Genomic DNA, 10,835 nt, shown 5'->3' with positions numbered 1-10,835 from the left:
ATCTCTATCAATTTTTTACGGAGCATTCGACGTAATTACACACAGTAAAAAATTGTTCTAGTGTTCTAGTCATGGTTGGTTTCAGTGTATTCCTCTGGATGTTTGCAACACAGCCAAACATCATTGTTTTTTTTGTGGGGAGTATTGACCGAAGTGAACTGATTTGAAGACAACGAGAGAGTACTTCCTTGCGCACCAATAATTTTAGCAAAGCTTCATTGATTGACTGTATTTCTGCCCAATGACCACTGATCTTCTTGAAATCTAGCTGGGTAGATAGCCAATGAGCTGAGGTAAACGCCAGTATGTAATGGTTTTGGGTTGGACCACCATTCCTTGTTTGTAAATGCACGCGTAAGGAACTCCATTCTCGCCTTGACTGTCAGAGGACTTGCTGTGACGCTTGTTACGCGCAGTATTTCGGAAAGTTTTATTTTCAACGATTTCATTGAAGATATCATGACAAATAAATCAGGAAAAGCGAAGTCAAAGTCTAAAGTGTCTGAAGGATTTTTTGTTTGAGGAATCTTTGAGTGTTATGATTCAAACAGGAACTGAGGAGCTGTTTCTGCAAGGACAGGACATACTTCTGGACAGGTAAGTGTTAATGCCGTTTTATGAAATATATATATTTTTTTTTTTTGCAACAACGGAGTCCCTCAGGGGTGCGTGCTCAGTCCCCTCCTGTACTCCCTGTTCACCCACGACTGCATGGCCTGGTACGACTCCAAAACCATCATTAAGTTTGCAGACGACACAACAGTGGTAGGCCTGATCACCGACAATGATGAGACATCCTATAGGGAGGTCAGAGACCTGACCGGGTGGTGCCAGAATAACAACCTATCCCTCAACATAATCAAGACAAAGGAGGTGATTGTGGACTACAGGAAAAGGAGGACAGAGCACGCCCCCATTCTCATCGACGGGGCTGCAGTGGATCAGCTTGAGAGCTTCAAGTTCCTTGGTGTCCACATCACCAACAAACTAGAATGGCTCAAACACACAGAGAGTCGTGAAGAGGGCACAACAAAACATAATCCCCCTCAGGACACTGAAAAGATTTGGCATGGGTCCTGAGATCCTCAAAAGGTTCTACAGCTGCAACATCGAGCACATCCTGACTGGTTGCTTCACTGCCTGGTACGGCAACTGCTCGGACTGCAAGGTGTAGTGCCTTGAGGGTAGTGCGTACGGCCCAGTACATCTCTGGGGCTAAGCTGCACACTGTCCAGGACCTCTACACCAGGCTGTGTCAGAGGAAGGCCATAAAAAATGTTAAAGACACCAGCCACCCCAGTCATAGTCTGTTCTCTCTGCTACCACATGGCAAGCGGTACCGGAGCGTCAAGTCTAGGACCAAAAGGCTTCTCAACAGCTTTTAACCCCAAGCGATAAGACTCCATAATCAAATGGCTATCCAGACTAATTGCATTCCCCCCCCTCATTACTTATCTATTGTTTATCTAATACCAATTGTTTACTTAAAAATTGGGTAGTGATAGTTGCTGCACAGCTATTTTCAGGTCTCTCCAGAGATGATCATTCAGGTTCAAGTCCAGGCTCTGTCTGGGACACTCAAGGACATTCAGAGACTTGTCCCGAAGCCACTCCTGCATTGTGTTGGCTGAAGCCTAGGATCATTGTTCTGCTGGAAGGCGAACCTTTGCCCCAGTCTGAGGTCCTGAGCACTCTGGAGCAAATTATCATCAAGGATCTCTCTATACGTTGCTCCGTTCATCTTTGCCTCGATCCTGACTAGTCCCCCAGTCCCTGCCTCTGAAAAACATCCCCACAGCATGATGCTGCCACCACCATTCTTCACCGTAGGGATGGTGCCAGGTTTCCTCCAGACATGACGCTTGGCATTCAGGCCAAATAGTTCAATCTTGATTTCATCAGACTAGAGAATCTTGTTTCTCATGGTCTGAGAGTCCTTTAGGTGCCTTTTGGCAAACACCAAGAGGGCTGTCATGTGCATTTTTACTGAGGAGTGGCTTCCATCTGGCCACTACCATAAAGGCCTGATATGAATAGCTTAATATAAGGAAGGTGAAATTATTTATACTTTTACTTTTGATACTTAAGTACATTTGAGCAATTACATTTACTTTTGATACTTAAGTATATTTGAAACCAAAGACTTTTACTCAAGAAATATTTTACTGGGTGACTTTCACTTTTAGTTGAGTCATTTTTTCACCGTCACTCGAGATTCATGTTCAGCACGTTCGACGTGTACTCCAACGCCTTTTAGAGAATTGTCTCTACGTGAAGGCTGAGAAGTGCGCCTTTCATGTCTCCTCTGTCACATTTCTCGGTTCTGTTATTTCCGCTGAAGGCATTCAGATGGATCCCGCTAAGGTCCAGGCTGTCAGTGATTGGCCCGTTCCAAGGTCACGTGTCGAGTTGCAGCGCTTTCTAGGTTTCGCTAATTTCTATCGGCGTTTCATTCGTAATTTCGGTCAAGTTGCTGCCCCTCTCACAGCTCTTACTTCTGTCAAGACGTGCTTTAAGTGGTCCGGTTCCGCCCAGGGAGCTTTTGATCTCCTCAAGAAGCGTTTTACGTCCGCTCCTATCCTCGTTACTCCTGACGTCACTAAACAATTCATTGTCGAGGTTGACGCTTCAGAGGTGGGCGTGGGAGCCATTCTATCCCAGCGCTTCCAGTCTGACGATAAGGTCCATCCTTGCGCTTATTTTTCTCATCGCTTGTCGCCATCAGAACGCAACTATGATGTGGGTAACCGCGAACTGCTCGCCATCCGCTTAGCCCTAGGCGAATGGCGACAGTGGTTGGAGGGGGCGACCGTTCCTTTTGTCGTTTGGACTGACCATAAGAACCTTGAGTACATCCGTTCTGCCAAACGACTTAATGCACGTCAAGCTCGTTGGGCGTTGTTTTTCACTCGTTTCGAGTTTGTGATTTCTTATCGCCCGGGTAATAAGAACACCAAGCCTGATGCCTTATCCCGTCTCTTTAGTTCTTCTGTGGCTTCTACCGATCCCGAGGGGATTCTTCCTTATGGGCGTGTTGTCGGGTTGACTGTCTGGGGAATTGAGAGACAGGTTAAGCAAGCACTCACTCACACTGCGTCGCCGCGCTTGTCCTAGTAACCTTCTTTTCGTTCCTGTTTCTACTCATCTGGCTGTTCTTCAGTGGGCTCACTCTGCCAAGTTAGCTGGCCATCCCGGCGTTCGAGGTACACTTGCTTCTATTCGCCAGCGGTTTTGGTGGCCTACTCAGGAGCGTGACACGCGCCGTTTCGTGGCTGCTTGTTCGGACTGCGCGCAGACTAAGTCAGGTAACTCTCCTCCTGCCGGTCGTCTCAGACCGCTTCCCATTCCTTCTCGACCATGGTCTCACATCGCCTTAGACTTCATTACCGGTCTGCCTTCGTCTGCGGGGAAGACTGTGATTCTTACGGTTGTCGATAGGTTCTCTAAGGCGGCACATTTCATTCCCCTCGCTAAGCTTCCTTCCGCTAAGGAGACGGCACAAATCATCATTGAGAATGTGTTCAGAATTCATGGCCTCCCGTTAGACGCCGTTTCAGACAGAGGCCCGCAATTCACGTCACAGTTTTGGAGGGAGTTCTGTCGTTTGATTGGTGCTTCCGTCAGTCTCTCTTCCGGTTTTCATCCCCAGTCTAACGGTCAAGCAGAAAGGGCCAATCAGACGATTGGTCGCATATTACGCAGCCTTTCTTTTATAAACCCTGCGTCTTGGGCAGAACAGCTCCCCTGGGCAGAATACGCTCACAACTCGCTTCCTTCGTCTGCTACCGGGCTATCTCCGTTTCAGAGTAGTCTGGGTTACCAGCCTCCTCTGTTCTCGTCCCAGCTCGCCGAGTCCAGCGTTCCCTCCGCTCAGGCGTTTGTCCAACGTTGTGAGCGCACCTGGAGGAGGGTGAGGTCTGCACTTTGCCGTTACAGGGCGCAGACTGTGAGAGCCGCCAATAAACGTAGGATTAAGAGTCCTAGGTATTGTCGCGGCCAGAGAGTGTGGCTTTCCACTCGTAACCTTCCCCTTATGACAGCTTCTCGTAAGTTGACTCCGCGGTTCATTGGTCCGTTCCGTGTCTCCCAGGTTGTCAATCCTGTCGCTGTGCGACTGCTTCTTCCGCGACATCTTCGTCGCGTCCATCCTGTCTTCCATGTCTCCTGTGTCAAGCCCTTTCTTCGCGCCCCCGTTCGTCTTCCCCCCCCCCCGTCCTTGTCGAGGGCGCACCTATCTACAAGGTACGTAGGATCATGGACATGCGTTCTCGGGGACGTGGTCACAAGTACTTAGTGGATTGGGAGGGTTACGGTCCTGAGGAGAGGAGTTGGGTTCCATCTCGGGACGTGCTGGACCGTTCGCTGATTGATGATTTCCTCCGTTGCCGCCAGGATTCCTCCTCGAGTGCGCCAGGAGGCGCTCGGTGAGTGGGGGGGTACTGTCATGTTTTGTCATATATTGTCTTGTCCTTGTGCTTTCCCTTCTGTTCATTTCCCCCTGCTGGTCTTATTAGGTTCGTTCCCTTTTTCTATCCCTCTCTCTCCCCCTCCCTCTCTCTCTTCTCTCTATCATTCCGTTCCTGCTCCCAGCTGTTCCTCATTCTCCTAACTCACTCATTTACTCTTTTCACACCTGTCCCCTATTTTGCCCTCTGATTAGAGCCCTATTTCTCCCCTTTTTTCCGCTTCTGTCCTTGTCGGATCCTTGTATGATGTTCGCTGTTCTGTGTCCTTGTCTCGCCCTGTCGTGTTTTGTCTCCTTCAGATGCTGCGTGTGAGCAGGTGTCTTAGTCTGCTACGGTCGGTGCCTTCCCGAAGCAACCTGCAGTCAATGGTCGAGTCTCCAGTCTGTCCTCGTTACTACGAGTGGATTTAAGTTTTTTCCTGTTTTGTTTTCTTCTTGATTTTTCCAGGATTATTACTTTTGTCATATACTGGAATAAAGACTCTGTTTTCGTTAAGTCGCTTTTGGGTCCTCATTCACCAGCATAACAGCATGTCTATTTTACTCCGTTTGAGTTGATTGCCACATCCCTAAAATGGCCGCGAGAGATTTGGTCATTGCTCCTCCAAAGTGTTCTGGTGAAAAAAGCTCCGAAAGTGTACGAAGCTTTCTCTTGTCCAGAGTTCAGATTATGACACCGTTAAAGCTGCCATCCTTCGGGCTTATGAGACAACAGTTCTGTAAATTTAAAAAGACAGAATCACAGCCATGTTGAGTTTGCAAGGGAACAAGCATATATTTTTGATCGGTGGTGTGGTTCTCAAGAGGTCAAGGACCTTGAAGTTCAAGAATTGCCTTCACAAAAGGGTTGCTACCTACATTCATGAGCACAAGGATCTCATTCTTGAGAAAGCTGCAGTACTTGCAAATAAGTTTGTGTTGACAAATAAATACCTTAACAAACAAAGCACCCAGTAGTTATCCCTAAGCAAAAAGCAATCCAGCAAGGTTTCAGTTATTTTCTACAGTGCCCAAAGATACATTTTCATATCTGCCAGTTTGTCATTACTGCCATGAGAAAGGACACATTTGTCTCTGTGTGCTAAGTTGAAACAGAAAAATGAGAGCAAGAAAAAGCTGTTTCTGCTTATGGGAACATTCCAGCCAATTAAATCTATATTTGGGACTGGTGTATCTCCTAAACAAGATTTTGGATCAGGTGTGTATGGAACGATCTTTTTAGATACACTGGACCAATCATTTTGCCTAGAAGTGGTGTCTGAAACCCTTTGTGAAGATAATGTGAGACACTGGGGCAGCCCTTCATTATGGAGGGTGTTTTGCCTTTGTCTTACAATTCAGCCGCTGGTTACAGTGTGTTAGTACAAGGGGTTGAAATCGGTTGCATGGAGGTTCCTTTGTATAATGTGGAATTCGATATTATGTCTGGTTTCTTTATCGTTGGACTGAGACCTAGCCAACCGGTGAAGGGGGTCTTTTTCATTTTGGGAATCGATTTGGCTGGAGGGAAGATCGTGCCAAATCCTGTGGTTTGTATGGAACCCAGAGTAGAGAAACCTGATGGGTTATCAGGAAAGTAACCTAGAGTGTTCCCAGCATGTGCCGTTACACATGTCTAAGCAAGTCTAGTGTTGATGAGGACGTCAGCGAGTCTACCCGTCTGAGACTTTTATGGGTGACCCTGATTTCAGTAAACCTCCTCAGTTGACCTCTCCTTTGAAACCCCCAAATGTGAGCGAGTGTATAGGACCACTTCAAGAGGTTCACCTCACCCCTTTCTTTGCTGAGATACGTCCAGGAGTTTGAAGTTTGTGTGGGTGACTGACAGAGATGGTGTTCTGATGAGATGGTGTTCTGATGAGGAGATGGTGTTCTGATGAGGAGATGGCGTTCTGATGAGGAGATGGCGTTCTGATGAGGAGATGGCGTTCTGATGAGGAGATGGCGTTCTGATGAGGAGATGGTGTTCTGATGAGGAGATGGCGTTCTGATGAGGAAATGGCGTTCTGATGCCACTTCTGGGCAAGACGATTGGCCCAGTTTATCTCAAATTGTCATTCCAGTTACGATAGTCACAACAGAACCACAGTAATAATAAAGAAACGCCAACTCATTCCAGAGGGGTTGTCTAAACCTTTGCTGGTACTGTATGTAAATGTGATATTTCAGTTTTATTTTCTAAATGAGGAAAAATGTCTAAAAACCTGTTTTTGCTTTGTCATTATGGGTTATTGTGCGTAGATTGGCATGGCATGAAAAAGTCTTAATAGAAAAGTGGAGGCAAATATTTTAAATAAGACTTTCTCATGCCATGGTCCTTCTGTAGCTCAGTTGGCAGAGCATGGCGCTTGTAACGCCAGGGTAGTGGGTTCGATCCCCGGGACCACCCATACGTAGAATGTATGCACACATGACTGTAAGTCGCTTTGGATAAAAGCGTCTGCTAAATGGCATATATTATTATTATATTATTATTATTATATTATGCCATTAACCAGCATTTCTCTCCTGTTCTATTGGTTTTCATGTCAACGTTCTTTCGTTATACACAAGCCAAAAGGCACAATCGTAGTCAGCCAACCCATCATAGTAGTTGCTATTATATTCCACCTATTTCTAACAGATATTGTTACATATGAAACTGCTTGCATTAGGTGCGTGCTTTAGAACTATGTTTTCCGAGATTTGCATTTAGGCAAATGTTTGAAAATGACGTTTTATTAGCTGCTTCATTACAGGACTACTGCATGTTCAATAATAGACTATATCCTTTTGACTGTAAGACGATAAGCATGCCGTTGTTACATGTTTCCATGAAGCTCTTAATGAAAAATGTCCGGTCCTTGTATGTATGCATAGTATCAGAGGTTTCACTCGCCAAAATATGTTCAATATAAGTCCAATGCGTTTCTATGGGCTTATTTTGGGCATAAACTTGTTTCCTGTCTTCCCGCCTTGGGACGACTCCAATTGTTATGGTGGAAACATATGCATCTCGTCATTATATACAGATCTCTGATAGTACATTTTGTTGGTCACATCAATTTACCTTTTAGAAAAAATGTAACTGTTTGTTGACCAGTTTATTAGGGTCAGTTAGTCAGCAGCAAAATTGACTGAAATTTGCATCCCTCACTTCTACACAATCTAATATGACCCAAAAAGTAGAACAAAAAGTAAGCAAAAATGCCCAGTCATCAAGCTAGGTAAGAGATCATTATTAAATATGTGAGAAGACAGAACTAGATCAGTGATAATTCAATAATTAATATTGAGTTGCAACTTTAACCAATAGCCTAACAAATTAACAAATCTTACAAATAAAGAACAAATACTTTTGATTGTCTTATTAAGACATCCTCTATATTAAATTTCAGCCAGACTGCCAAGCCAGCCTGAGCCCCACGCCAGAGCCGACTGCACGCCCGAGCCGACTGCACGCCCGAGCCCCACGCCCGAGCCGACTGCACGCCCGACCCCCACGCCCGAGCCCCACGCCCGAGCCGACTGCACGCCCGACCCCCACGCCCGACCCCCACGCCCGACCCCCACGCCCGACCCCCACGCCCGACCCCCACGTCCGACCCCCACGCCCGAGCCGACTGCACGCCCGACCCCCACCATTTTAGTCAATACCTCAACTCTCTCCCCATCATAACTTCCTTCCAGTCTTGTTTTTATGTCTCAAGGGAAAGTAGAATAAAAACACATGAACACACAGAAACAGTACGCCCTCCATATACAGTGCATTCGGAAAGTATTCAGACCCTTTGACTTTCTCCGCATTGCTACATTACAGCCTTATTCTAAAATGGATTAAAATCATCAATCTACAGATAATGACAAAGCAAAAACATGTTTTTAGAACATTTTGCAAAATTAAAATGTTATATTTACATACCCTTTCCTCAGTACTTTGTTGAAGAACCTTTGGCAGCGATTACAGCCTTGAGTCTTGGGTATGATGCTACAAGCTTGGCACACCTGTATTTGGGGAGTTTCTCCCATTCATCTCTGAATATCCTCTCAGGCTCTGTCAGGTTGGATGGGGAGCGTTGCTGCACAACTATTTTTCAGGTCTCTCCAAAGATGTTCAATCAGGTTCAAATCCGGCCTCTGAATGGGCCACTCAAGGACATTCAAAGACTTGTCCTGAAGCCATTCCTGTGTTGTCTTGGCTGTGTGCTTAGGGTTGTTGTCCTGTTGGAAGGTGAACCTTCGCCCCAGTCTGACGTTGTCATGTATTGTATTGTCATGTCTTGTCCCTGTGCTTTCTCTTCTCTTCATTTCCCCCTGCTGGTCTTATTAGGTTTCTTTCTCTCTCTCTATTCCTCTCTCTCTCTCTATCGTTCCGTTCCTGCTCCCAGCTGTTCCTCATTCTCCTAACGACCTCGTTTTACTCTTTCACACCTGTCCCCTATTTTGCCCTCTGATTAAGTCTCTATTTCTCTCTCTGTTTCTGCTTCTGTCCTTGTCGGATTCTTGTTTGCTGTTTGCTTTGCTTTTGTTCCGTCCAGTTGTATTCTGCCTCGTCATCAGATACTACGTGTGAGCAGGTGTCTCTATCCTCTACGGCCCGCGCCTACCCGAAGGGACCTGCAGTCTGTTGCCGCTAGCCCTGCAACTCCCCTCAACAACTAGAAGGGGGACTCTCCTGTTAAACTAGAGGATTTGTGTTTTCCCTGTTTGGACTTCCCCTGTAATGATTGAGGATTTATGTTTTCCCTGTTTGGACATTAAAAGACTCTGTTTCCGTTATATCGCTTTTGGGTCCTCACTCACCTGCATAACAGACGTCCTGAGCACTCTGGAACAAAATAGGTCTACACGATCTTCATAACGCATTTCCTATACAGATTTTTTTTTTCTTGTATCGATGACGTTATTTGATTGGGGAATGGGGATACATTTTTATGATGGAAAATTATAGTACACACACTGTTTGTACTCATGTTATAGTCAATTCTTTACTTAACTTGTATGTATTGTTTGTAATAAAATATTTTTGACTAGTTATAATGTATGCATTTTCTTTAACTGGTAAAAGGTTTGTAGTTTGCATGTTTCAGTAATTATTAACATGTTTAAATAGTTGTAAATCTCTTTTTGATTTAGCTTTTGGTATATTTGGCTTTTAATTCATCAACACACTAGTGTAAATAAATGTATACTACCTGTTATAAAAACAGAAATTGCTCTCCATAAATAAATGGTGATAACTGTCACTCGGCTTTCACAGTCCATAGAGATTTCACAGTCCATAGAGGTTTCACAGTCCATAGAGGTTTCACAGTCCATAGAGAGTTCACAGCCTATAGAGGTTTCACAGTCCATAGAGGTTTCACAGTCCATAGAGTTTCACAGTCCATAGAGGTTTCACAGTCCATAGAGGTTTCACAGTTCATAGAGGTTTCACAGCCTATAGAGGTTTCACAGTCCATAGAGGTTTCACAGTCCATAGAGTTTCACAGTCCATAGAGGTTTCACAGTCCATAGGATGTGGATCATTATCAGGTTATTAGATATATAAGCTTCAGTAACAAAAATAAAACCATGGTTGTAATAACACTACAACCCTACATTTAACACTTTAATAACACTTTGTAATAACACTTTAAACAGGTAGCTTGTAAATGTGTTAAATGTGTTAGTTTTGGGTCCACACTGGTAAGTTAACTTATGTAAATGAGACAGTCACATCTTCTGACACACTGGTTAGGGAATAACACTTTCCATTCAGCTTCAGGCAACTTTGATGTTAGGCTTGATCACAGCTGTAGTGACTACTTCTATCCGTCACGCCCATTGTTGCTTATTGGTTGTTCACTAGATATATCAAATGTAATTACACCCAACACAATGTAGAAAAACAGAATGCTTCCCACCAGTAGATCCCATAACTAGACGTGAGCTGGATGTGATCCCAACGCTGCCTCCAGTGTAGCGAAAGAAATTGAAAGCTGCAACAGGGACTCTAACCAGGGCTCATACGTGGGCTCATACGTGGGCTCATACGTGGGCTCATATAGCCTAGTACACCTCTGGGCAGAGACAGTAGGTCAACAATGCTGGCATATGTTACATGATTGACCAGACCGTAATAATCATCATGAAACAGCCTTGGAAGTGCCATTAGTGCAAGCCAACAGTGTCATTTTACCTGTTTAACTGCATTGATATGGCTTAATTGATTATAGTGCAGACTCGTTACAGTGGCAAATATCATGTAGTTGCAGTTTCCCATAATTCAAATGTATCCCCATTTCCCAATCAAATACCTTCATCGATACCACAAAAAAAATACAGCTTTTTACTCCAATCTGGCAACCCTCATAAAATCCAACATAGCACCAGTATCCCAAAGTACTAA

The sequence above is a fragment of the Oncorhynchus gorbuscha genome, linkage group LG06, assembly GCF_021184085.1.
Source record: "Oncorhynchus gorbuscha isolate QuinsamMale2020 ecotype Even-year linkage group LG06, OgorEven_v1.0, whole genome shotgun sequence".
Taxonomy (NCBI): domain Eukaryota; kingdom Metazoa; phylum Chordata; class Actinopteri; order Salmoniformes; family Salmonidae; genus Oncorhynchus; species Oncorhynchus gorbuscha.
This window is presented reverse-complemented; position numbering follows the sequence as displayed.